General features: G+C 39.8%; 2 protein-coding genes across 9 annotated transcripts in view; one reads left to right on the forward strand and one right to left on the reverse strand.

Moving 5' to 3' along the window:
* CMSS1 (cms1 ribosomal small subunit homolog) overlaps positions 1–26,517 on the forward strand; it is a 242,367-nt gene that overhangs the window by 91,565 nt on the left and 124,285 nt on the right. The gene's annotated exons all lie outside the window — the stretch shown is intronic.
* FILIP1L (filamin A interacting protein 1 like) overlaps positions 1–26,517 on the reverse strand; it is a 162,217-nt gene that overhangs the window by 88,050 nt on the left and 47,650 nt on the right. For 2 of the 7 annotated variants that reach the window (XM_061366572.1, XM_061366578.1), the window contains exon 2: positions 23,782–23,870. The exons of 2 other annotated variants lie outside the window; for them this stretch is intronic. The gene's annotated coding sequence lies outside the window, so the exon portion shown is untranslated. Of the gene's footprint in view, positions 1–2,267; positions 2,288–8,901; positions 8,921–10,995; positions 11,016–23,781; positions 23,871–26,517 lie in introns of those variants that run through there. 3 more of the 7 variants (XM_061366575.1, XM_061366576.1, XM_061366574.1) reach the window with 3 other exon arrangements.

The following is a 26,517-nucleotide window of genomic DNA, read 5'->3' on the forward strand; positions in this document are numbered from 1 at the left end:
TTGCTTATCTGTGTCTCAGCTGCATTTCACTTTACGTATTGATAGGGTCTGTGTACAAGACAGCTGTCTTGCAAAAAAGAGGTAAGTAATCCTTATAACAGGGACTGTAGTTCACAGTGATTTCTCTTGGGGGACCAACTCATGCATCTTGTGGCAAACTGCTGCATAGAAGCTAAATTAAGCCCTGTTTTTCTATACCACCAATAAAAGATACCTTAGAAAATGGTAAACAGCAACTGCTAAGGAAGAAGAAAGCAGGTGAAATGTGATTGATCATGTGCCTTGTGGTCGTGATCTTTCATTTGTTTTGTCTCAATTACCGGGATTGTAGCTACATGAACAAAAGAAACAAGGATGCTTGTCAGCATTTTTGTATGATGCTTTGCATACCATCTAGGCAATATTTGCTTGCATCAGAAATGAAAGAAGATTGAAAGGGACCATCCAGAGCATAAGTTACATCTCCTGAAATCACAGATCACTGTGCAGTGAATACTTAGAGTTTAGTTTAGCACAAGGCCTGTGTGCTGTACTATTGTTCTTTACTTTGCGTTATGATGTGTCTGTTTTACTGAAGATTTTGCAGTGTCACAAGCTGTTGGTTCCCAGGCTCATCAGATTCAGTGTAGCTTGGTAGACTGGTTCCAGATTCAAACTGGAGTAAGGGTTAGGTTACATGAAACATTGTGCTAAATCAAATTATTGCAAGTATCGTACTCAGCAGAGTTTGAATCTGTTCTCAGTGTTCATGTTCTTGTTCTTTTAATAGTTTGTTTTCTGTTCTCTTTTTTGAAAGAGCTTGCTCAGCTTTGAACATGTAAGTTGTCCTGCTGTATATAAAGGAGAAATTTTCCTCTCCTTAGTGATGAGCAAGTAATCTGAGGGATCAAAATGTACTTTTCTGAAGAGCCAGATGAATAAATGATCAAATGTTTCTATGATGTTAACTTGGTCTCCACCCTCTCAGTCATATTCTGAAGGAGATGAAACTCTATTTGTCTCTTTGGCAGCAGTGAACAAGCAGGTGGTTCAGAAATCCCCGCATTTTTGTGGGAAAGACTGAAATATCCTTCAGAGATTACTTCATCACAGACACTGTAGGGTTTAAAGAGATGTCCTTTTTTTCCCCATCCATTTTTCCCTTTAGTATTTTCTCCTTAGTCAGCGATTGACTTAGGAGATAACAAAATCCCTCACAGGACCAAATCTTCCCTTAATCCCAGTGTAAGGATCCTGAATAGTTGAGAACTTGCAGTTTCTCCCAAAAATCTGTGACTAAGCAAGGAATTACATTTTTCTGGTTTTTAACATCCCTTAAGGGAATTTGACAATCCTTTTGATTTGCTGAAATTGATAGTATTCCTACCAGCAGACTGACTTTTAAAAGGAATTAAGATTGCTCAGCATCCAAAGTAATGGGAGAATGCAAAGGACGTGATACTTTTTGGAGCCCTTTGCCCATCACTACAAACGTGGCTGGGGCAAGAAAAAAGGTGGTCTCGCTTTAGTTGCCACATGACTACAGGACTTTCCTTCTTTCCCTGTGTAGCAGAAACTACTTTTAAGCATCATGTTTAGCTTGGTGACACACATACATGCCTAAGGAGAAAATAATCTCCTGTCCCTGTTCTTCTGCTTTCTTGTGTGGTTGTGTGCCAGGTAGTATCCAGGCATGGGAAGGGGCTTTTGGCTAGGTGACATCATGTCCTCCACCAGAGAAAGCAGCGGATTTGTCTTTTCTCCCTCTGTAGTCCTGATGTGGCCTGCAGGACAGCAGTTGACCTGTGCTGAACCTCAGGAGAAGATGGAAAAGTCCTCTTATTAACTGGAATCCCAGGATCTAGCCATTTCACAGTATCACTGAGACTTTAGTGGAACTGATGCCTTCTGACAGAATGTGTTCAGGACTTTCCTCCTTCCCCTGACTGTGAATACACTGCTTTGTTGTAAATTTGCACCACTTCTGAAGAGGCCATACAGGCCTTCCTTTTGGGTAGGCTGCTTTAGTATTTTCCATTTGCAGTGGCTTCTGTCCATTGGGAAGTTCTGTCATACCATGACTGATTATCACATTTGGGCTGCGCTCTTATTCACAATAGACTCTTGTGCTATTTTAGTGCATGGGCTGGGCAGTAAATGAGAGAAGACTTCTTTCCTTTAATTGGTTCCTCACCCAGGGCTCTTGGGATAAGTAGGTATTTCCATTGTGGCATGGAAACTGCAAAATTAAGCAGGTTATCTGGGAAACCTGGTGCAGGAGTGCTTACCTGTGTAGCCTGATCCACCTGTTGGCATGTGGAGTTACAAGGGTCAAGCAGGAGAAAGAAAATAAATTACCAGTCTGTTTCCCCTCTTGCATGATCTTGTCAAATGTTTGTCTTTGAGGTGCTTGTGGATCCTGCAAAAATGGCAATTTCACAAATGGGAAGAAAATCTGGATTCAACCAAGGATGTAAACACTCCCAGACAGGAAAAGTGCATGGTTGAGATTCGGATGTCATTTTTGTGCTGGTTGTGGTTTATGCTCATCTGTCCACAACTCAGATTTCTCATCCGTCGGAGACAGGAAGCCTCTTCTGAGTTGCCTTCTGAACTGTGTTAGAGAGTTGTCATGTTACTCTGCTAATAGTAAAGATACTGTGAAATTTCCACCATCTGTTGTCTCCTTCTCCTCTTTCCAGCCCTGTAGTGTTGTGCAGATATGCAGTGATTGTGGTTAGGTAAGATCTTCCCAAGTACATTTTGCATATGAGGTCTGTGTGGGCTTTAGAAGGCTGCATCTGTGTAGGAGGTTTTCACCAGGTCCTTTTGAAGAAGGACATTGACATCATTGTCAGCTGTCTGTCATTTCAATACTGGCCTGTGAATTTGTGCTTCACTCTTGTAATGTCTCTCTATATATACACACACACATCACAGGACATAATTCCTGGAAGTAGAGAAAAGAGCCTTCACCATGTGGCCAGTTGCTAGTTTTGCAGCTCTGAGCTCAAGTTCAGCCCTTCCTGTTTAACTGATGAGATTAACTGATCTCAGCCCATCTCCTGCTGACGCTGAGGCTGTGTTTTCCCACATATTTGACTTCATACTGTGACGATTTTAATTGTGCCCATTCACTTTGCTGTGCCTGAAAGCATAAGCTGCTTGCTTAGACCATACTTGAAATTTTCATGTTAGGAAAATATGGTTAGGAACATATACTTCTAGTGAGGGATGTCAAACCTTCTTCTGAACAGGTTCTTCAGATGGTCCATAAAACCAAGTGGTCTGGGTACTACACCTCCTTGTGATGATCCATAAGAAAAATCAAGAGTTTGGGAGTTTGGCCTCCCTGCTGTATCACATAGAATTTAATTTTTATTTTTATTTTTTTTTTAATAAAAAAAACTGGGTAGCTCTTCTGAAACCTGAAATGGAGACCTGGATTCTTCAGAGGTTCCAGGTCAAAAATCAGTACTTTGAGAGTTTTTTGTCATGGGCTGATTTTTCCTTGTCTCTGGTGACACATTGGAACAGTTTCTGACCATAGTTAACGCTCAGAGGTACTCGCATTACTTTTTCCTCCTGCTAAATCCTTCTTCTCTGTCATCCTCAGGAATTCAGCTCTCCCAGTTTGTGGTCCAGCATTTAAAAAAATTACAGTATATTTATTATGTTATATATATACAGTTTATGTACCAAATAGGTTAGATACAGTAGATTTCTTTGAGATGATTTGTCTTCTTGGTGAGGTACTACACATGCCTCAGGGACACAGTGCGCAGCTAAGGTTTGAGTTGTAGTTGGAAAATGTCTCTGAAGTTGTATATAGAATCATAAAATGATTTGGTTTGGAAGGGACCTTAAAGATCATCTAGTTCCAATCCCCTGCCACTGCGAGGGACACCTTCCACTAGACCAGGTTGCTCTAAGCCCTGTCCAGCCTGCCCTTGAACACTGCCAGGGATAAGCAGCCACAGCTTCCGTGAGTAACCTGTGCCGGTGCCTCACCACTCTCATAGTGAAGAATTTCTTTCCAATATCTAATCTAAACCCACCCTCTTTCAGTTTAAAGCTATTCCCCTTTGTTCTGTCTCTACATGCCCTTGTAAAAAGTCCCTCTCCAGCTTTCTTGTAGGCCCGTTTTGGCACTAGAAGAATTACATGTGAGGTTGCTACAATGTGCTGCTGCAGGGCAACAACACTAGTATAACCTATGTTTCCATGGGTTCAAAAGGTGGAGGAGAAATCAAAATAGCTAGAATTTCTTTAACTTTCTACTTCTGTAAGTTGAGGGCTGTGGGGAATTTTGTGCAATTATACTGAATTGCTTCTGAGAGATTAATATGGGTAACTTTTTCTCAGCTTCCTTGAATTTAGGGGATTTTTCTCTTTCTAAAGTAAAATGCTTCACACACAGTTTGTAATTAGACACTAAAAGTGGATTATTTGTAAAGATTTCTACTAGAGAGATTTTTGTTGCATGTGAAAAAATGTTACTGTAAGATTGGGTAGATCTTAGTATTTGAAAAGGTAAACTGCAGTGTCATTATCCTGCAGTTGTCTGTCTGTATGACAGATTTTTATTGGTAAAGTGCACTGAAATAAAACACAGCTTCTCTGATTTCAATTACATGAGTTTACTTTCCAGGTATAGAATTTTCCTTTTTATGAGCATAAGAAACAGTTATCATTAATACGGTGCTTGAGGTTTAATTCTTATTCAGCTGGTATAAGTTTTCCTCACTGTGGCTGTCTCAAGTCTTTTTGCAGGCACTAATTTCTGTAAAATCTGTGGAAGTGTCAGTGTCTTGCTCTCTCTCTCTGGCTTGTTTGAAACTTCAGTTGGCCTTTTCCCAGAATCATCTGTCGTGGGGGTGTTCATGAAGATGAAGGATAGCGTATTTAGACTTGTGAAACAAAAGTTTTTTTACATTTTGCATAGCATGTTTCTGTAAATCCCCTAGGCAATACCTAGAGCAGGGTATTTGAGGACTTGAGGAGGGACTATATATCTATTTGTAAAATAACAATATGCAAGATTGAAAACAGAAAGGAAAAAAACAAAACCAAGTGGTTTTAGGTTTGGAGTTTCAGAACAGGCCAGAATTTACTGTATGGTAGGTCACACACCTTCTGCCTACTGAATAGTGTAGTTTGTGGTTTATTTGGGGGGTATTTCAGTTTGGGTTTTGGGGTTTTTTTTGGGTTGGGGGCAGAGAGGCTTGAAACTTTACTGAGGGTTTTTATTGGCTCTTGGTTTATGTTCGGCAGGTTACTGACCTGATCTAGCTTTTACACATCTCTATCTCATCTTTGATTCTTTCGTATGAGATCCATGCACCTCTCAATACTTCCATTTCTGGCTTTTCCTCTCCCCTTTCTCTACTAAAGACTAACTAATCAAAATCTTATAGAGGTCCTGGTCAAGATTAGTATATTCTTATGACAAACTTGGTGCAAACCTATCTGAACGTGTTGCTCAGCAACTCGGTGCTTTTGTGCAAGTACATGACAGTTTTGGCAGAGTTTAAAATCCAGTAAAAGTTTCTCCCTGCACAAGGCTCTCTAAATGCTCACAATGCTCACAAGCAATGTGTTTGCTTGTCTCTCCTGGCTGGCAGGTATGTGCCCTTGCTTGAACATGCTTTTGATAAATGGGCAACCTGCAATAATATACACTGTTCCCCATACTTAATTTGCTGTCCTCATCAGACCTGTTATAGCCAAAATCCTGTTACCAGTGTGGTAACCTTATAAATATTTCAAGGTGAGTTTTGTGATACCAGGTTAAAAAAAATATAATTAAGAGAAAAAAAAAAAAAGTCCCTTTTTTCATAGTGTTCCCTCCCACTTCTGGACCTTCCTGTCACCCCAAAATGCGAACTCTTAATGTTCTATATTAATAATCTAAGTGGAATTAAAAGTACTATTAATTAAAGGTTTTTCTTACAATGTTTTTGATAGCATAATAGGTCTCTTAATTTTAAAACTATTTTTCAAATTATTGAGAAGCAAACTACAAATTTTATGAAGAGAAGTCTATAAGAAAAAGAAGACAAAAGTAGCTCGTACAGTATGCTGGAATTTTTACATCTCTGACTTCAGTAATTATCTTTCCCTACACATACACATGCACGCGTACAAACACCACTTCAGAGGCCAGTGTATCTATTATAATATGGTCCCTCCTTTCTGATGAAAGACAAATTGTCTCTGGCAAAGAAGTGATTGTGACCAACAGTCTTCTTGTGTGTCCTTAAACATGCTGGTAACATAGTGCAACTTCATTTTGAAAAGCAGCCTAAAATCACAGTTCGCTAAAGAGTATCTAACTGAAGAAATAGAATGTTACGATATTATTAGCTATACAGCTGAGGGGCGAAAGAGAAGGAAGAAAGCAATGGTAGTTCTTGTATTTCACTTTCTGTGTGTCTCCATATGCACATGTACAACATGTATTTATGTACTAAGTATGTGTCTCTGTAATTCTTTTGTTCTTTGGTGCATGTGGCAAATACAAAATAAATGGTCTTTTATAAGCTTTCAGCAAAAGAGCAGTAGTACACAGCTGAAACACCTTGCTTTTGTTTTCAGTGGAATATGTATGGCTAGTAAGCAAGGACTATCTGGTACATGATACTTAGTGTAAGTTAATTTCTTATCCCATGGTAATTGATCTGGGTATCCAGGACCCATATTTCTTAACCCTTGCAGCCATGCCCATTTCTATTTTTTATTTTTTTTTAATCTGGTTGGTGTTTGCATACATCCATGAGTCATGAAATAGGCATCTGAAACCACAGTGAGGACTAGAGAATAAAAATGTATACCTTCAAAGTGAGTATATATTAATTTTCTTCAAGGGTATTTTTGACAAGCATAGCTTTTGTGAGACATTTTTTGTGTGGGAGTGTTCACCTCATTGTTGCTTTTCCCCACACATGAAAATAAACCACAGACTTTTACATATCCTGAGAAAAGTTTCTTCAAAGAAAGATCAAAAGTCTCTTAACATCTGAGGAAGCTGCATGGCTGCCTCTCTTGTGAACTCATGTCTGTAGAGTTGGCTAGGATAATCAAGATCATTATTCCATTGATTTGATCATTTGCAACCTGCTCCAAGAAGAGATGCCTTGTTTGGAGAAGGACGAGGTGGGGGAATCCACAGGTGCACTGATTTTACCAAGACAGACATGAATAAAATAGCTTTTCAAAACCAACCCTGCTATTTTTCCCACTATATTGTATGGGAAGCCCTACTTCAGACAGTTGTCTTTAGCAGTCCATGTTTAGGATTTCTTTATAAGAATGAGTTGATTGATATTTTAAAATACACAATTTTATCTTCTTTTGTGGCTATTGGAGTTACGTGAAATGTCCAGATAAGGCTTTCACAGCAATTGTAGGTCTGATTTTTTTGTCTGTTTGTTTGCTTGCTTGGTATCAGTTTGATTTGTCCAGAAATCTCTTTTTGTCTGTTTTTCGCATCTAAGCAACACAGAAAACATATTAGCCAAGCTTTGAAATTCTGTAAACTTCTCCCTGATGTGGAATTCCCCACCTTTAGACAGCTTTGTGGAAAATAGCTTAATTTCTCTTTTTTTCCTAAGCCCTGTCTGTTTGCCTTCATGAATTTCACCTTTTGTACTTCAGACCAATTCTTTAAGTGCTGTCTGATATCAGTACTTAACTCATAGAAGCTGTTCAGAACAGCATTTCTCTTTTGAAGAATTTTACTGGTTTTGTCATGCTGGCACGAAGCATCTATGAACAAGGACTAGGTAGGACTTTAGGCTTGTATCTAAACCTAGGATTTCTGAGTTGGTTTGCGTTTTTGTTTGGGGCTTTTTTTTTGAGGGGTAGTGGTGGTTTTGATTGTTGTTTGTTTTAAGCCAAACTTTTTCATACTGTCCCCATACATTATTACATTCTGCTACAATCTAGAAATCAGACAGTAATCTTCGGATTTTCTGATCAGAAATTAAGTCACTCAAGATTGTGGGGTTTTTTTTTCTAGCTTTTACTATTTTCTTTTAGCTGTGGACTGGGTTTTCCTTATGTATACTAAGGTTCAAGTCTTTATTGCATTCTGCAATTTGGTACTTTGTGTTCCTGTGTTGAAGAAATACTGAATTTTTATTTGTATTCTGTAGTACAAAAGCAGTGTGATATCACATTATTTTCTCCTTGCTTTCTTGTCTCATTAATGGCATTACCTAAGTATTTAACAGCAGGCTAACATTTTTTCTGACTGATAATATTTAGTTTTTCAAGAAATCAGCTCTGGTATTTTCCAGCTGCAGCTACAAAATAGCAACATGTAGATAGCCATGGAAGATTCCTTTCCCCACTCCCCACACCCACTTTCTCCATATTTAATATCCAAAAGAAAAATTTGGATAAATCAGATAAATATCCTAAATCATTCTTTCCCAGGAGTTTAATGGAAGCAAAATCTTTCAGATCTCCAGTCTGCTCACTGTAACCTTTCTATACAGATGAGATCTTATTTCCTATGGGACAGAGGTTTTAGGTTCCTGGTGTTAGTGAAGGGATGCTGACATCTGGGTGAATGGCATGAATTCTCTCCTCACCTCTGAGCTAGGAGTCCTGGCTCAGTACAGTGCCTTGTAAACTCCTCATCTAACTCCACATATGCTGCTGCCTGTGGGCTCTTGCTGTGATTTATGGTGACAAGTTGCATGTTTTTGACAAGAGTGCCCTAGAGTCACAAGGTGCTCCTAAGAAATGTAGAAAACTTTAATTTCTAGGCTTTGGTGGAAGTGGAGGTCAGTGTTAAATCAGTATTTTGAATCAAAAATCTCTTTTCCCAACAGGAATGTGTATTTCTTTTTGTTGTTTTGGAGGCTTTTTGTTGTTTTCATTGTGTTTAATTCTTTTGTTCTTACTTGTTCTTACCTGTTGATTTTGCGGCAGCAGGATTTTTTTCATTATCTGGTGCTTGTTCACCTCCACACAAATGAGCACAAAGGAAACATGAGCTTCCTGGTAGATTCTCAAGTCAACTTTGTAGTTCTTTATTTCTTTGAAGAATCTTTTTTCATTAAGATTGTTTATTGCCTTAAATAAGCCAAAGTCAAATTCTGACTTTGAGTGATGGCTTATTATTTTTTCGTATTGTTCATATTCATTGGTAACTGTGTCTGCCAGGAAAATGTGAAAAGCACTCTTTTAATAGTAACTATACATAGTGAAATTAATTTTTGTACATGTTCAAATTACAGGTTTTACTAGCCACAGCATTTGGTATTATTTATTATCATGGCTTATGGTTTTGGACCTTCTGCTCCTGTAGGAATATACCCTGTTCTGATGACGCAACTTTGGCAAATGCAATAAAAATGCACTGGCAACAACAGCTTTATAATAGGAAATTTCTTAAAATCAGTCAAGTTAAATTGCCTCTTCACAGAAAAAGAAGTGGAATGGAGGTCAGTGAGACAAGTAGATGTACCTCATCTGTGTCCCTGCCTGTGCTTTCTTCTCCTCAGCCCTATCTTCCCCTTGTTTGAAATTTGGTCTTGAGGCCATGATCTGTACTTCGGCATAGGACGAATGGAGAGAAGTCATATATTCCTTTCATTGCTACATAAGGACCCCGCAATTTTGCTACATGAGGTTTGTATGTAAAAGCAAATGTTGATTTGTGTCTGCAGCTGTGACTTCACCCTGGTTTTGATTATACTGTAGCTGAATCCTTGGAGGGGAAGGGCAAGGCGTGCTCAAGAGGTGACTTAAAGCACATACTGTTGTTTGTTCCTCTCTTTGTTTTAACCCTTGTTCAAATAAAATATAGCTGTGGCCAGTTGCTAGCCCAGTTGCTAGTGGCAGCTGAGGAAAGGGATTTTGCAGACATAAATGATGCATGTATATAAATATAAGGGTCTGATGTTCAGAGAGGTCCTAAGGGAACACACTAAAGCCTGGACGCCTTCTTCCCCATCCCCACCCATGTAAAGAACTATCTGAAAAGGTCAGTTCAAACACCTGATTAACCTTTTGAAAGAAGGGTAATTAACATTATATCAGTCTTTGTATTGTCAAGCTTAGTTGCTTTCATCAGTTGTCCTATATTTTGCTGGAGCTCTGTTACATGCATGTTGGTGCTGGAAAGACTTGACAGAAAGCTTGTCCACCTGCCTCTGTGATGTCCAGTGACAAGCACCGTGGAAGTAGGTGGAGGCAAGGTAAGACACAGGGGATGCAGTAGGGACCTTTTTGCTGCCTCTCTTTAGCCCTGGAATTATGGGAAGATTTGGGAAGGAGCCTGCTCCCTGAACACTAGGCATCATAAATGGGTTGATCTGTCAGGAGGGTGGTGTTAGGGTTGCTTTTTTTTATCTCAGTAGCAATTTTATTGTGTTCCTACTTGTGTTTTCTTGGCAGCTGAGAACAGGTCTGCAGCTTTTTAGGTGTGTTAGGGAGGGTATGGGTAGGTGACTATAAATGTTTACCTTTAACATGCAAGTCCTTCCTAGAGAAGCAGTGAGTCATATCCTCCAGGCACAGAGGGCCTCCTTAGGGCTGCCTTGTATTAAGACTTTACTGAAATTAATCTGGAGCTAATATTTAGCTCCTGAGAGCACCATGACACTTTGCACATAAATAGTGCTAATTTGTTATACATTAAGTCAGGGGTTAATGCCATTTCTTAAAGTACCTGTGGACCTTATCTTCTGAACATATCCTCCTAATTCTGTGTTACATAGGTGCACACATCTCTCCAGGACACAGTTTAAAAAACATGTAAGTTTGCTTGTGAACATTTGCTTAACATCAGAAAAAGTAGTAATTCCAAAGCAGCCCCTCGTTTGATTTTTGAGTGGTTGTAAAGGAGTCATTTTAACACACAGCAGGTGTGTGTAGTGATCTTAGGTTCCCATAGTGTTTACATTCTTTCTCTAAGAGGATAATTTTTCTTAGCACTCTTCCAATCAATTCTGGTTTGAATGAGTAAGTATTTAAAGAGTGTTAACACTGGAGTTAATTTACCTTGATTGAGACAATACACAGCCCTGAATAGCTAGTTGTTCTATGTGTAAGCGATTCTATTGGAGGAGTGATCAGAGATCCTAACACTCTTCTGACACCAGAATGTTAGGTTTTCTGCTCATATAAATTTCTGGAGATAAAGGAAAGGCTTTTAAATGAAAGGCTTTAAAATATGTCCTGCATCATTTAATACCAAATGCCTGGTAAACATCAGAGTGCACATGGTAGGATTCTGCAAGCTTTCCTTGTGCATTAAAGTCTGTGGGGCTGCATGTGACTGAGACTGGATTACAGAGTTGGGGACCGTTGTGTAACATAACTAATATGCTAATTATGCTGCTAGTATAACTCAGACTACATGCATTTTTTTTTAAGTATAGTCTGGCCAGTCACAAAATGTAGCATTTCTAAAGGTCTGTTGTTAAAACAAGCATATTCATTATTTAAAGATCTAGAGACAGCAAGATGTTTTCTCCTTAAAGTTTTAATCATTTTCTTACCATGTAGCCTTGAAGAGAATGAGGAGAAAACCCAACCAACCAATCAAAACCCACAAAGAAACCCAACAAACATAAAACTAAATGGGAGAGGGAATGGTATATTCATCATACCTGAAAAGTAAAACTACTGCCCAGTTCGGCTTTTTAGGGTTGAAGTGAAGGAAAACAAGCAAGAAATGCATATATATGGTTTTCTGAGGTAGATTGTGGCTCATAACACTGGTATTTAAAATGGTATTGCTGTGATTTCTTACAGGTTCATAGTTAATTTCTTAGCTGGCATGAGATGAAGACAATTGTGTGTTTATCTTCAGAGCATTTGCATAGTGAAATTGTTTTTGTCATAACTTCAGCTTCTTGCAAATTAGAGCTGCAAATTAGAGCTGCAGAGTTGAAACCCGTCTCTTTAAGGTTAGTTAGTGATTTCTTTACAGTGTACATGGCTCTGGACAAATGTTTCAACAGTAAATAGTAGTGCCTCTTGTTTCAAGAAATGGAATTAAATTTGAGTAGTTTTAAGTTGCCCTTCAAATAAGTCAAATATCTTGATTTTTGTTGGGTTTTTTTTTTTCTGCTCATCAAAAGAGTTAAGTAAAATCTTCAGTCTTTTTTTTTTTTTTTGATACAATGAAAATAGCCTTTTGCAAATCACAGTATCACAGTATGTTAGAGATTGGAAGGGACCTCAAAAGATCATCTAGTCCAATCCCCCTGCCGGAGCAGGAACACCTAGATAAGGTTACACAGGAACGTGTCCAGGCAGGTTTTGAATGTCTCCAGAGAAGGAGACTCCACAACCTCCCTGGGCAGCCTGTTCCAGTGTTCCGTCACCCTCACTGAGAAGAAGTTTCTTCTCAAGTTTAAGTGGAACCTCTTGTGTTCCAGTTTGTACTCATTGCCCCTTGTCCTATCATTGTTTGCCACTGAGAAGAGCCTGGCTCCATCCTCGTGACACTCCGCCTTTATATATTTATATACACTAATAAGGTCACCCCTCAATCTCCTCTTCTCCAAACTATAGAGACCCAGCTCCCTCAGTCTTTCCTCATAAGGGAGATGCTCCACTCCCTTAATGATCTTAGTTGCCCTGCGCTGGACTCTCTCCAGCAGGTCCCTGTCCTTCTTAAACTGCGGGGCCCAGAACTGGACACAATATTCCAGATGCGGTCTCACCAGGGCAGAGTAGAGGGGAAAGAGGACCTCTCTCGACCTACTAACCACCCCCCTTCTAATACACCCCAGGATGCCATTGGCCTTCTTGGCCACAAGGGCACAGTGTTGGCTCGTGGTCATCCTGTCGTCCACTAGGACCCCCAGGTCCCTCTCTCCTACACTGCTCTCTAACAGGTGGTTCCCCAACCTATACTGGAACCTGGGGTTGTTCCTGCCCAGATGCAGGACTCTACACTTTCCCTTGTTATATCTCATCAAGTTATTCCCCGCCCAACTCTCCAGCCTGTCCAGGTCTCACTGGATGGCAGCACAGCCTTCTGGCGTGTCGGCCACCCCTCCCAGCTTAGTGTCATCAGCAAACTTGCTGATAGTACACTCAATTCCCTCATCTAAATCATTGATGAATATATTCAATAATACTGGTCCCAGTACTGACCCTTGAGGCACTCCACTAGATACAGGCCTCCAACTAGACTCCGCCCCATAGACTACAACTCTCTGGCTTCTCTCCTTCAGCCAGTTCACAGTCCACCTCACTACCCGATCATCCAGACCACACTTCCTCAATTTAGCTGCAAGGATGCTGTAGGAGACTGTGTCAAATGCTTTGCTGAAGTCAAGGTAGACCACATCCACCGCTCTACCATCATCCATCCACCGTGTTATTTCCTCATAAAAGGCTATGAGATTGGTCAAGCATGACTTCCCCTTGGTGAAGCCATGTTGACTGCCCCTCATAACCCTCTTATCCTTGATATGCCTTAAGATGGCACCAAGGATAAGGTGTTCTATCACTTTCCCAGGAATGGAGGTGAGGCTGACCAGTCTGTAGTTACCCGGGTCCTCCTTCTTGCCCTTTTTGAAGACAGAAGTGACATTTGCTTTCCTCCAGTCCTCAGGCACCTCTCCCGTTTCCCAAGACTTGGTAAAGATGATGGAGAGCGGTCTAGCAATGACCTCCGCCAGTTCCCTCAGCACCCGCGGGTGCATCCCATCTGGACCCATGGATTTATGGATGTCCAGATTGCTCAACTGGTCTCTAACCCATTCTTCATCGACTAAGGCAGACCGCTCCGTTGACCCGTCTTCATCTGAGGTCTCAGCGGTACAGGGCTCTTCAGGACTGCCTCCGGCAGAGTAGACAGAGACAAAGAAGGCATTCAGTAACTCTGCCATCTCTGTATCTTCGGTCACCAGGGCACCTGTCCCGTTCATCAGCGGGCCTACATTGCCTCTGGTGTTAGTTTTATCTGCCATGTATTTGAAGAAGCTCTTTCTGCTGTCCTTGACCCCTCTCGCCAGCTTTAATTCCGATGAGGCCTTAGTCATCCTAGCTGCTTTCCTACATCCTCTAGCAGCAGCCTTATATTCCTCCCAAGTGGCCAGCCCTTCCTTCCATGACCTGTAAACTCTCCTCTTCCACTTCAGCATACCCAGCAATTCCCTATTTAGCCACACAGGTGTTGCTTTATTTGAAGAATGATATGTACAACTTTGTAATGTACTGTTAGGTCCTAGCCAGTTTTCTTAAATGACACTGAAAAAATTGATGAGTCATTATTCACAAACCTGATCATCTTTACCTTACCACATCTGCATTGCACATTTCAAAATGAAGTTGTTGCTAAGAGGGTATTAAAATCCACTGCATTTCTTAGGGGTCTGAGTGATGACAAAACCTTATAGCAAATTCTTGTTCTTGTGGTGTTTCTCATATATCTCGTAAATCAACATTATCCAGTTAATATCCTGTATGTGTTGTGATCAACAGGATTTGTCAGAGATGTGGGGTTTTAAGGCCCTGAACTAGATATAATTCAGTTTAGCAGGTTGAACTTGATCCTAAATGATTACTGTTGTTCAGGGCCCATAAAAATAGTTTGGAGGCTTAGTCAGAATTACAGTAATAAATGTAGTGAGCAGGCTTTGAAAAAAATTTAAGAACAGGATCCTGTGAAGTTATACAGGCCACCTGTGCAAGACGTAACCCTGTGGAGATTTAAGGCTGCCTTCCCAAGGGGCTTGTACAGTATTTGTAAGAAACAGCTTTGTCGAATTTGCAGCTGCCTTGTTAAGCATGGACCTGGTCATCTGCTTCATGGCTTGGCAGGTACAACAAAGACAATGTTTCAGCCATCAACTAGAGCCTACAAGGATGCTGGAGAGAGACTCTTAATCAGGGACTGTAGTGATAGGACAAGGGGTAATGGGTTTAAACAGGGAATATTCAGGTTAGATACAAAGAAGTTCTTTGCCGTCAGGGTAGTGAGGTACTGGAACAAGCTGCACAAGGAAGTTGTGAATGCTCCATCCCTGGCAGTGTTCATGTTGGACGGGGCCTTGAGCAACCTGGGTCCAGTGGGAGGTGTCCCTGCCTGCAGTGGGGTTGGAGCTAGATGAGCTGTTAGGTCCTTCCCAACACTAACCATTCTGTCATTCTATGATTCTAACTGTCTGGAATGATGGTGTTTGCTGTCACTGCTCTAGGGGTACCACAGGCCCTTGCTGTGCCCCCTGTCCCTGGCAGGCAGTCCAGCCTGGCTCCAAGTTTGGTGCTGGAGTGCAGAGGACCTCTGCACCCACTAACCAGCTGCCCTAGGGACAATAGGATGACCTGGAAAGATGAAGGAACAAGAGAATGTCAGGAGGGAGGAAAGAAACCCATGGCAATACATGTGTATGACAGTTCTGGGGAAGTGGCTGCCAAGGTTGGTATTCCATGGTGTTTTAGAGAAGCCGTGCATGCTGGTTGAACTGAACAGAGCATCTGGAAGCCTCTGAATATCACTGTGCCCTACTGTGGTACACGAATAAGGCTTCTATATATTTATATATATATATTTTAAAAAAATCTTTTAAAATGTCTAAGTATATACATATGCAGACTTACTCTACTGTGAGGGGAAAATTGTAAGGGCTGAGACTATGACATGTTATAAAAAAAAGATGATTCTTTGTCCAGAATCAGATCTCTTAATATACATTTTTGCTTTCAGATATGCAGAGGAGTGTGTGGAAAGGTTTGCACACTAGCTGTGCATATGAGCTTAGCCTAGCTGGCTATAGGCAGTGAAGAGAGATGGGGCCATCAAAGGGGCTTTTTTCTCATGCATGATAATCGAGGGACACTAAGTGAATCAGTTCACCACGAAATTGAAACAAAGTGCTTCCTCACACAGCTCCTAGTCAAACTGTAGAGGTCAGCACCACAGGTTATCTCCAAGGCCTGAGGTGTTAGTGCATTCAGCAAGGACATTAATAGATTAGTTTGATTGTGGTAGTCTGGCAGAATGTTCTGGAGGCAGCTTAAATCCTTAAATGGCAACTGAGGGCATGCTTGGAGAAGGCTCACTCTGTTGATGCTCCCACTGTTCTCTTTGTCCAAACATCTGCTTTTGGTCCCTCTCAGAAAGGTTTTGGAACTAGTTTAGACTCTGGCTTTCCTCACGCATTTATCCTGTAGCATGGGTGAGACTCTAGACTGTTAATTCTCCATTACCCTTTAAAGCTAGGTAGTGAAATACATTTTGCTGCAATTCACTAATTATTTACAGCAAGGAATCACTCTGACTTTGCCCATGTGATACTTCAAACATCAGAAGTTACAGCTGTCACAAGTCATTCTTTCCATTGAGAATAGTGATTCATGTTTCCATGAGTCGTCAAGAGATCTCACAGTGGGAATGAAATTTTAGCTCATGTCACCATTCTGTAAGAAGAAATACATATGGAGACAGGACATTATGTTTGAATACATGTGTTTTCAGTTGGACTGGGTTGTCCTTAAGAACTTTTGTCTCTGAAGTATTTTTAGTGAATTTTGTGTTTATTTGTCCTTGGCTAGCTTCAGCATAGTACTTGTAAAGGAAGAAGGCTTGCTTTTTATGTAAAAGGGACACTTATCTTAGCCTTTCAAGTGTGGCTTGGTCCTGTTCAGGCAAAGCAGCTTTTAGTGTGTTAGAAGAGTCTCTGAAGAGATTTCAGTCTTTTTCTCTATCCTTATAGCTGCTGCTATTCCAGTCAGTGTTTTAATTGTCAAATGCATGTCTGCTGTATTCCTTTCATCTGTCTGGTAGAAATTTGCCTTGCTTTTCTCTAATTGCTTGTCAGAGTGGTCTGTTAGAGATGCTGTTTCTTGGGGAAGAGCTAGCCGCACCAGCTCTGCCTTCTGCATTACTGTAACCCTGTATTAAATTCTGGAAAGAATAATGTTTTGGAGAAGGTGATTTCAGGATCTGTAAATCAAACATCTCACGAGTTACTTTGCAGTTTGGTTGTGTCCTTGTGTTGAATTTTTTTTGTTTTTATTTTTCGCTTTGGTTGTCTTTTTAATGCTCAGTATACAAAAGCAGTAGGGGAGTTGGAATGGAATTTGGAAAAATCTGAAGTCCAAATGTCTCAGTTTTATAAAGAGAATAAATATGTTAATGAACAGCATCTGTATAAACTTGGGGTAACACTGTGCATATTTTCAAGTATTATATTTCTTATGAAGAGATGTCTTTTCTAAGAATGACACTATGAAGGTTGAATCAAAGGACAACATTTGGAGAAGGTATTGAAACTGTGTACAGTGATAGGATACAAGCCTTTGTCCTTTCCTTTAAGAATTTAATTTTGGTGCAGTATTTGTCCCAAATTCTAATCTCCAGGAGTCATTATGTTGACATCCTTAAAATTATTTCACAACAGAAGCCTGGTTGCTGGCAAATCTCTTTTCTGGTGCAAAGTCCTTAGCTTTATGCAACCAGGGAAGCAATGACAGTCAGGGGAGTGCTGTGAGAATGTTTTAAATCGGCTTTATCTTTCAGTGCTTCCTGCAGCACGCTGCGGCTTAGGCAGTGGTTGTGGTAACAGGCAATTAAATTGATGTAAAGACCAAGCTGATTTGACATGTTTTTTAACCAAGTGTTTATTAGTTGAAATAATCTTGGGTGTTTTTTGGCATAAGTTATGTTTGAATGGGAACTTGACTCATTGTCAGAAGTCTGTGTGTATTTGAGCATGTTAAGCTGACGTTACCAAATGGAACTGTGGGAGGCTTTTGGCTTGTGTTTACAGAGTATAAACCAAAGGTCCTACCTGGTTGCCTGTAGAGCCACAAAAATGTTAATAGAAGTCAGAGATGAAAGAAAAAATATATTCCATATAGCCTGTCAACCTGCCAGTGCTGTGTTTTTTCTGTGGGCTTCTTTCCACTATTTTGTTCCATCTACTTTTAGGTACCACAAGAGATGAGACTTCCTCTGCATTCCTTTGGAAATTATTTTGCAGTCCTTGTAAGATTTTATGAAGCTTTTCCTTCATATATATTTATTTCCTGGTCCGTAGTTTTCCAGAGCAGAATCTGGACCCAAATTGTGAGGGGTTGTCTTCCTGTTAGCTTTGGCAGAACGATGTAGGCTTCCTTCTTGCTGCTGTCTGCTTTTGTTAACTAAGTAAACTAGTGAACATTTCATGCCTCAAATAACAAGTGGTTTTGGATAGTTATTGTGATACTCTCTGCTGACGGGTGCTGTGATCATTTTAAATTAACCTGTACCTGTCAGATGAAGTAGCTGTTAGTTTCTTTTATTGTACTTTCTTTTGTTTCTCCCAGACTGGATTTTCTGCACAATGATTGGCATCTCTTAAATCTTTCTAACCAGTTTCCCTTGTTCTCCTTTCCCTGACCTCTTTCCCCTTTACCACCATGCATGTGCATAAGCCTTACAATAGCCACATGAAAAGGCGAATTATAGACATATAAAGCTAGATTAAGGTCAAGTCAGTGATTCATCAGTAAGTAAAAGCTAAAATATCTAAATGGCTTTTAAGGTTGGACAGTTTTTCCCTGTTTCATCAAAGTTAATTTGTCCCTAAAGAACATGTCTCCCGTATTGCAGCAGTTAGGTGCCAATGTGTATAGAACACAAGAAGCGCAATTTGAGATGTTGTTTGAGCCTGCAGGAACACAGTAGCTTTTACAATTGTTTCAAAACCCAAAATGTTTCTGGTCTATTAAAATTTAATTAATTCCCTCTTTTTTATTTTTTTAATAATGTACATATATAAACTCATAAATATATAATTATTCTAATTATTATAGCTATGGAAAAAGAAGGAAATTGAGAGCAACTGGAAACCAAATGTACACAATAGTGTACATCTTCTAATTTTTGGCTTTGGGAAATGCTTTCTTGATTCTTAAGATATTTAGTAGGTTGACTTTACCCTGTAAAGTGAGGGAATGTAAGCTAATAGAAATTGTAAGGCATTGACTTTGTGGGTACACCCTTATGCTAAAATAACAAAGATAGAATTACTGGTAAATGTATAATTCTCAAGAGTTGGTTCTTTTAGGTTTCTGGAGCTGAAAAGGCAGGAAGGTTTAACTCTGGCATAATGTTTCTGAAATAATTTCTTCGTAAATGAATTTTTAATATCTGTTCAGAAATTCAGGCTGGAAGGCATCGTCTGACAACTTATGCTGGATAGGAGCTCTTGGAGTCCTATGATGTACATTCCCTATTATGTGTGTGCTCTGCCAGCTTGGTTGTGGATCTTGTTCCTTCATTATCTCATTTGCAGAAATGTACTATCTTCTGCTTAGAACAGAAGGGAGGAGGAAAGTCTATGAAAAAGGACAATTTTGTCCGTATAGTTAGATACATTCTTGTCCAGTTCCCACTTTGAGTGTTGTTAGCTCATCTAGCTTCTTGTGGCAGAGATACTGATTGTGGTCAGATGCCAGAAATAACAGAATACAGTATTACTATTTAATTTCTCTTTTGCTTGCCACAAAACTTAACTGATTTTTGACACAAAATTGTTTTATCCGTTAAAATACTGAGTTAAAATATATGTAATGATCAGTTAATTTGAAAATGCTTTGGGAACAGCAGTTTTTCCTTACTCAAGTCCATCTGCCTCTTTGTTGTGCCAAACAACATATTTTAAAACCTAGCAAAAAAGGAATAAAACTCCAGTCCTATTGATGTGATGCTACATAATGATATCAGCTTAAAGGAAGCATATCCTAGCCATCTTGATAATTATCTATGCCCCCTTAGGCCTTTATAGTGTCTTAACATGCTGTATGCAACTGATGTTTATGGCTTGTGGGGAAAAAGACACAACTTGTTTCATCTCACTTCTGTTACACTAAGTTCAAGCTTTCAGGGTTTCTCCATTAGTTGTCCATAACTACAGAAACATGGGATTTTATAAAGGAGCCATATGGTTGATATTGCTGTTTATCAGGTTTTAACTCATCCAAAAAGTCTGTTGCGAACAGAGCATTGAGGCAACCTGTAATTTGACACGGAGACCCAGCTAGTTTGAAAGAAAGGGGGCAGGAAGAGATCTACTGACAATGACGATGCCAGGTTGACATCAACAATTCCTTTAGGGCAGCATAATATTTATTGCAGCACATCTTGGTACAGTGTTATGAAGCTATAATTTAACTCTCGAGCCAGGTGAGTGGTTGGAAGTTGCTTACTTTTGCATTTGTGTTGCTTGGTTTTTACTGTAGGCAAAACTGAGCCAATTTCTTTTGTGTTGACTTGCTTCTCAGACTTTTGCTTGAGTTATTATACACAGTAAGGTCCACAGTGGCAACTGCTTTTTGAAAAGTTGCCATTTGGAAGAAAGCACAGAGGATTGCCCTGTAGACCTGCACACACATGTATAAAGAGTTACATGCGTATACACCCTACCTCAGGTGGGAACAGAAGCAGCCAAGGGCATTCAGAGACTTTTTGCAAGACAGAATCAGTTTTGTGAAAGTTTTTTTTTTTTTTTAATTTGCAAGCTGAGTTTGTAAATGCTTTCTTAGGTCTGGTATCTGCTCTGAAGTGTTGCAATATGATAATGGATGAGCTAAGTTGCTCACTGCCAAAACCCTGCGAAGTGTGAGTGGTACGCAGCCTAAGGAGAAACGCTGCTCTTTTGAAACTATACCAACTGTAATATTGTAACTAAATCATGGTTTACATCACAAAATCATTGCAGTATCTTTGAAACAAGATGTAAGCTAGGCTCACTGTACAAACAGAGGGAAGATGTGCACAGCACCTGTGAACACATCATGCAAAAGGAAAGTAAGAAGCTGTGGAAATCATGCCTTACCGGGACATTTGTGCTGCATGATCACAGTCTCTTTGTCTCCTATCAGTCTCGTAACTGAGCCTTTTAAAAACATACTCTGCGCTCCCAGCTGCTGTTCTCTCACAGCCTTCTGTGGTACCTGAGCTGGAGAGACTGTGCTGTGATAGAAACCTGCTCTCCTTGTCTCCTCAACAGCTCTTACACAGGGTGTCAGAAAGCAACAAAGAATTTTGGTTTGGTGATGTGGTAAGCTTGCATCATCTTAAAGCTTCTCAAATGGAAATGGTGGCCATGCAGTTCAGTGAACTGATCGGGAGTAAATTTATACCATGTGTGGAACTTTATAAAAAAAAAAACCAACCAAACAAACAAAAAACACTAACTTTTATACAGGTAAAGCTTGTATGCCGGATATCATCAGTCAGTGTCAGTATGTCTCCATCTGTCCTCCCACAGCCAGTAAAACATGGGTGCACATTCTGGCTCATTTCATGGAAATATGGGCATAATTGATACAGATCAAATTTTTTGCTACTGAAAGATTAATTCATACACAGTTTATGCTAGTGATTATGTGAATGCAGCTTCATAAATGAATTAAAGAAGTTTCTGACAGCCTGTGTGACCTAAGATCACAGTATCACAGTACGCTAGAGATTGGAAGGGACCTCAAAAGATCATCTAGTCCAATCCCCCTGATAGAGCAGGAACACCTAGATAAGGTTACACAGGAACTTGTCCAGGCAGGTTTTGAATGTCTCCAGAGAAGGAGACTCCACAACCTCCCTGGGCAGCCTGTTCCAGTGTTCCGTCACCCTCACTGAGAAGAAGTTTCTTCTCAAGTTTAAGTGGAACCTCTTGTGTTCCAGTTTGTACCCATTGCCCCTTGTCCTATCATTGTTTGCCACTGAGAAGAGCCTGGCTCCATCCTCGTGACACTCCCCCTTTATATATTTATATACACTAATAAGGTCACCCCTCAATCTCCTCTTCTCCAAACTATAGAGACCCAGCTCCCTCAGTCTTTCCTCATAAGGGAGATGCTCCCCTCCCTTAATCATCTTAGTTGCCCTGCGCTGGACTCTCTCCAGCAGGTCCCTGTCCTTCTTAAACTGCGGGGCCCAGAACTGGACACAATATTCCAGATGCGGTCTCACCAGGGCAGAGTAGAGGGGAAGGAGGACCTCTCTCGACCTACTAACCACCCCCCTTCTAATACACCCCAGGATGCCATTGGCCTTCTTGGCCACAAGGGCACAGTGTTGGCTCATGGTCATCCTGTCGTCCACTAGGACCCCCAGGTCCCTCTCTCCTACACTGCTCTCTAACAGGTGGTTCCCCAACCTATACTGGAACCTGGGGTTGTTCCTGCCCAGATGCAGGACTCTACACTTTCCCTTGTTATATTTCATCAAGTTACTCCCTGCCCAACTCTCCAGCCTGTCCAGGTCTCGCTGGATGGCAGCACAGCCTTCTGGTGTGTCGGCCACCCCTCCCAGTTTAGTGTTATCAACAAACTTGCTGATAGTACACTCAACTCCCTCATCTAAATCATTGATGAATATATTAAATAATACTGGTCCCAGTACTGACCCTTGAGGTACTCCACTAGATGGAGAGTTTTAAAACATCGGGAAGTTTTGTGAGAGTTTTGGGGATGGGTTTATTGTGTCACATTGTAAGTTTTGTGTAAATTCGGAGTATTCTTTGCAGCTTGTACAGGTTTAGTTCAGCTTTATTGGTCCTGAAAGCAACTGGACCAATAAAGTCTTACTTGCTGAGACTTAGCCAAGTGTGTTTGGGAAAGTGCTGATAAACCTTACTATTTTAAACTTGGCTGTCTTTCTCTGCTGTTCTTCAAACACAGTGTTGCTCTTTCTTCTGCATAAATGGTTTTGTCTTGCTTCCCCATCTCATTTTGGTCCTGGCTGCTGAAAAGGTGGTAATGCTTCTTAATTTCTCATCATGTGGCTCATTCATGAGCTTTTTTTTTTTTCTCACATGAAAAGTTTAGTCATTTATGTTCCCTAGTTAAGCACTTTTAGACAGCTCAGTGGCCAACACCCTGTGCACCCTGAAAAGGCATTATTCTGCCTGCTAGACTACAGTGTCTGTTTTGGTGGGGCAGTTAAGGAGTTAAAAGCTGATGGACTTGCAAAGAAATGGTGGACAGCTGCTGTAAAATATCTTTACAATCCTAGCTGACCTCATTCTTGTCAGACAAGTGATAATATCCAAAAATGGGTGCAAGACAGGAAGTGTTGCGGGAAGGCATGTGTTTCAGGCAGACATCAGAAATGTGCTCTCTCTTAGGGCCACTTACTGTAAGTTCTATGTTAATTTAAATGGAACAGTGAAATTACAGAATGTATTTACAGAAACATTATTTTAGTCAAAAAAAACTCATTGCTTGTTGCTCTAGTCTGCAGATGGCAAAAGCAGATGAGTTAACTACTGTATGTATTTAATATAACATCGCTGGCTATATGAATGTACTTTTTAAACATCTGGAGGATTCACGTATTTTTTCAATAGTTTTGGTTACTATTTCTAAGGGGGAGCTTTGACTAGAAAACGTACAGGAGAAATACAAATACATTTTCACATTTACTTTACATGAAAAGGCTTATTTGGGATCTAACAAGCTTTTGATAAATTTTATCAACTAAGACAGTTCCTTAGTAAGCAGAACTAAATCAGTTCCTCTCTCCACCCACTTCTATGACTTAGAATTTAAAAGAATTGGATGAATGAAGCAGTGGCAACTACATGTAGAAAGTATGAGAAAGTCTTCCAGAGTTTGGCCAAGAAAGTAGGAATGGCTTGGTTTTTTAAAAGATTTAACATTTTCTACTAGTGAGTCTACCAAGTTAGCTGCAGAAAGTGCCCTATACTGACCTAAGCAGGTTCCTGTTGTTTTCATCCTATAGAGAAATTCGTGCATGAGAAATGAACTTACATATTTTTTATATATTTTTCAGTAGTACCTACTTAAAAACATGCATATAAAAATGATTCCTACCAGTTCAGAGCTCTTCTGCTGATATTAGGGAAGTCCTCCCTAAATTTCTTCTTAGTTGTGTCCAGAATTGTCTCTCTTGTAGTATGAACCTGCAGTAAAATTCAGAAGTAGGTGATGATTATTTTTTTTTTAACAAGCATAAGTGACTATTGCTTGAAAGATTTCTTTTTACTTCAGAGGTCCTTATTTCAGCATTAACTTAATAAAATTATATATAATAATTTATTAAGAGTACATTGATACATTTGTATAAAATAATGTATTAAGGATTAGACTACATCCAGTAACGTTTCTACCATTTGATCACTTTTCCCATCAGCTGTTGTAGTAAGATAACAAATGCCATAATGGTTGTAATAATACCTCTGAACAGAAGAAGCATTTTGATTTTCTAAAACTACAAATGACCTGTGTTTTCACTTACATTTTATGGTTTTTCACTTTTTAACATTACACGTGCAAGATTTTAGATCTGTAGTGTCTTTCTGATGTAAGCTTCTATGTTTTTGATGGTGAAGCATGGAATTTAGTCTTTAAAGTCAAAAAGGGCTAACCTTTTGCAAAACTATCTGCAATTACTGTAGAGTTCCTGATGAAGTCACAGGAGAGAGCACCAGTACCCTGTTTTACTAATTGCTGGTTGAAACAATTTCTCTGTATTAGAAAAGTTTCTGTGAATGGCTGTGTAAATATTCACTGTACAAAATCAGCTAACATTGTAAGATATGGGGAAAAAATGTTGATCCATCAGTTAGTCTCCTTGACTTTTCAAGGTAGTCTATCACAATTAACTTGTAACAATGCAGTGTGTTACTTTCTTTTTCTTCAAAGTGTACTGAGTTAGTTTTGACTAATAATAAGATGTATATAAGGAAATTCTGTGGTTTTGCATAAAAAAAGAAAAAATGTTTTACTGTTTTTTATTAAAGCACAATTAAATGCTTTATGGTCTTTTTTTGTCTTTCGTCAGGGCATGGGCTATTAAAACAATACTAGATGTGAATTGGTACACTTGTTAAGACCAGTGACTTGTCCAGTACACTAAATCCCCAAGGAAACAATGGCAGCATCTTTGAGTTTTCTTGATAAAATTAAGCCCTCCAAACAGGAAGAAAGGAAACATTTTTTTACATAGGTTTCAGAAATATTTAAGTAATACTAAGACAACATAATGTGTCTTGACACACTGTCATAGTATTTTATTTGAGAACCAAACAGCTCTTTACTATTTTGTGTCACTCTGAGTAATGGTTTGCAGCAAGTTTAATTTTTGGCTTATTGTTACTTTTCTGGCAACTCTAGCAAGGTCTGTTCCATGTCCCACTCCTGTCCAAAATGTGGTGGGTTTCTGTTCAGTTCATAATTCTTGCCAGATCTGTGATTGTCCCTTCTTGATCTCAGTGCGTTCTGGTCTTTTCCCTTCTTTAGGTACCCAGCTGATGCACTCTCATAGACATTTGCCTCCCCATCAAATATGGAGAGGAATTTGGCACCTGATTTGGTAACCTGGAAGAAAGTGAAATCTTACTGTTTTGACTGTCTCATTCGAAGTTCATTCCATGGTACACGTGGAACATCAAGGAAGACAATGTCCTACTGCTTTGAAAGTTCTGTTTGAAAACCTGTGGATTTGTTAGTGGAAAGAGTAACACTTACTGTTTTGTGAGTTTTGTTTGGTTTGTTTGTTTGTTGTTTGTTTTTATTTGGTTTTGGTTTGGTGGGTTTTTTTTGTTGTTTGTTTGTTTTTGTATTAAGTCATTGTAACTAAGGAATTGAGATTTTTGTCGAATTAATGTTTTGTGTTACTGAGCTTTTTAATGTGGATAATTGAGAAAAGGCCTGGCATGGATGGGTGGAAGGTGTCAATTTTATGAGTAGCTACATGTGAATGTAGATAGAATCAGAATCACAACACGCTGCTATCTCTTGCATACTTGGAATGATACCTACATATGCATTGATAACCTGAGATATTGAAGTGCATCGCATGCATGAAAGTCCTACTTCCTAATAGTGGCAATGGTTGGTAGTGTTCTGAAGAAAAGGCGGTGTTGAAGATGTGGGTAGACATGCCTTCTCTTGAAAGAATGGGATAAAATACCTAAGTCACTCCAGTGTTGTCACCTCTTTCCACCTCTCTCCACGCTTACAGTCTGTTTATGTGCTCTTTTAATAGTGGTTGTACAGACTTCTGGTGACTGCTGTTTTCTTACCGTACGTTTACAGTCACTTTAAGGAAACCATTTGCACTGCACCAGTGGTTAGTAGGTAGGGTTTGTGCTCTACTCCAACTTGCTGACCTTCATTAAGAGGGTACAGCTTGATGCTTCTGCTGTTTCTGCTCTGTTAAGAAGGGATAGGACAAGGGGTAATGGGTTGAAACTTAAACAGGAGAGATTTAAGTTAGACATAAGAAAGAAATTCTTTATTGTGAGGGTGGTGATACACTGGAACAGGTTGCCCAAGGCAGTGGTGAATGCTCCATCCCTGTCAGTGCTCAGGGCCAGGCTGCATGAGGCTGTGAGCAGTTTGGTCTGTGTTTGCAACCTGAGCAACCATTCTGTGATTTTATGATAGTAATGCTTCTCTGCTTTGGTAGAACACCCTTCTGATCGAGAGGTGAAAGACCAGATAGAGACTTCTTTTTAATGGTCCCTAGGAAACCTGAATACAAATTGCACAAAGGCCTGCAATCTCTGAAGGAGACAGGCGATCCAGCTGGGGTTTGATTCTGTA

This window comes from Neopsephotus bourkii, unplaced genomic scaffold (genome assembly GCF_033783945.1).
Source record: "Neopsephotus bourkii isolate Nb327-2 ecotype Australia unplaced genomic scaffold, CSIRO-AGI_Nbou_v1 NB_1350, whole genome shotgun sequence".
In the NCBI taxonomy this organism is placed as follows: Eukaryota; Metazoa; Chordata; class Aves; order Psittaciformes; family Psittacidae; genus Neopsephotus; species Neopsephotus bourkii.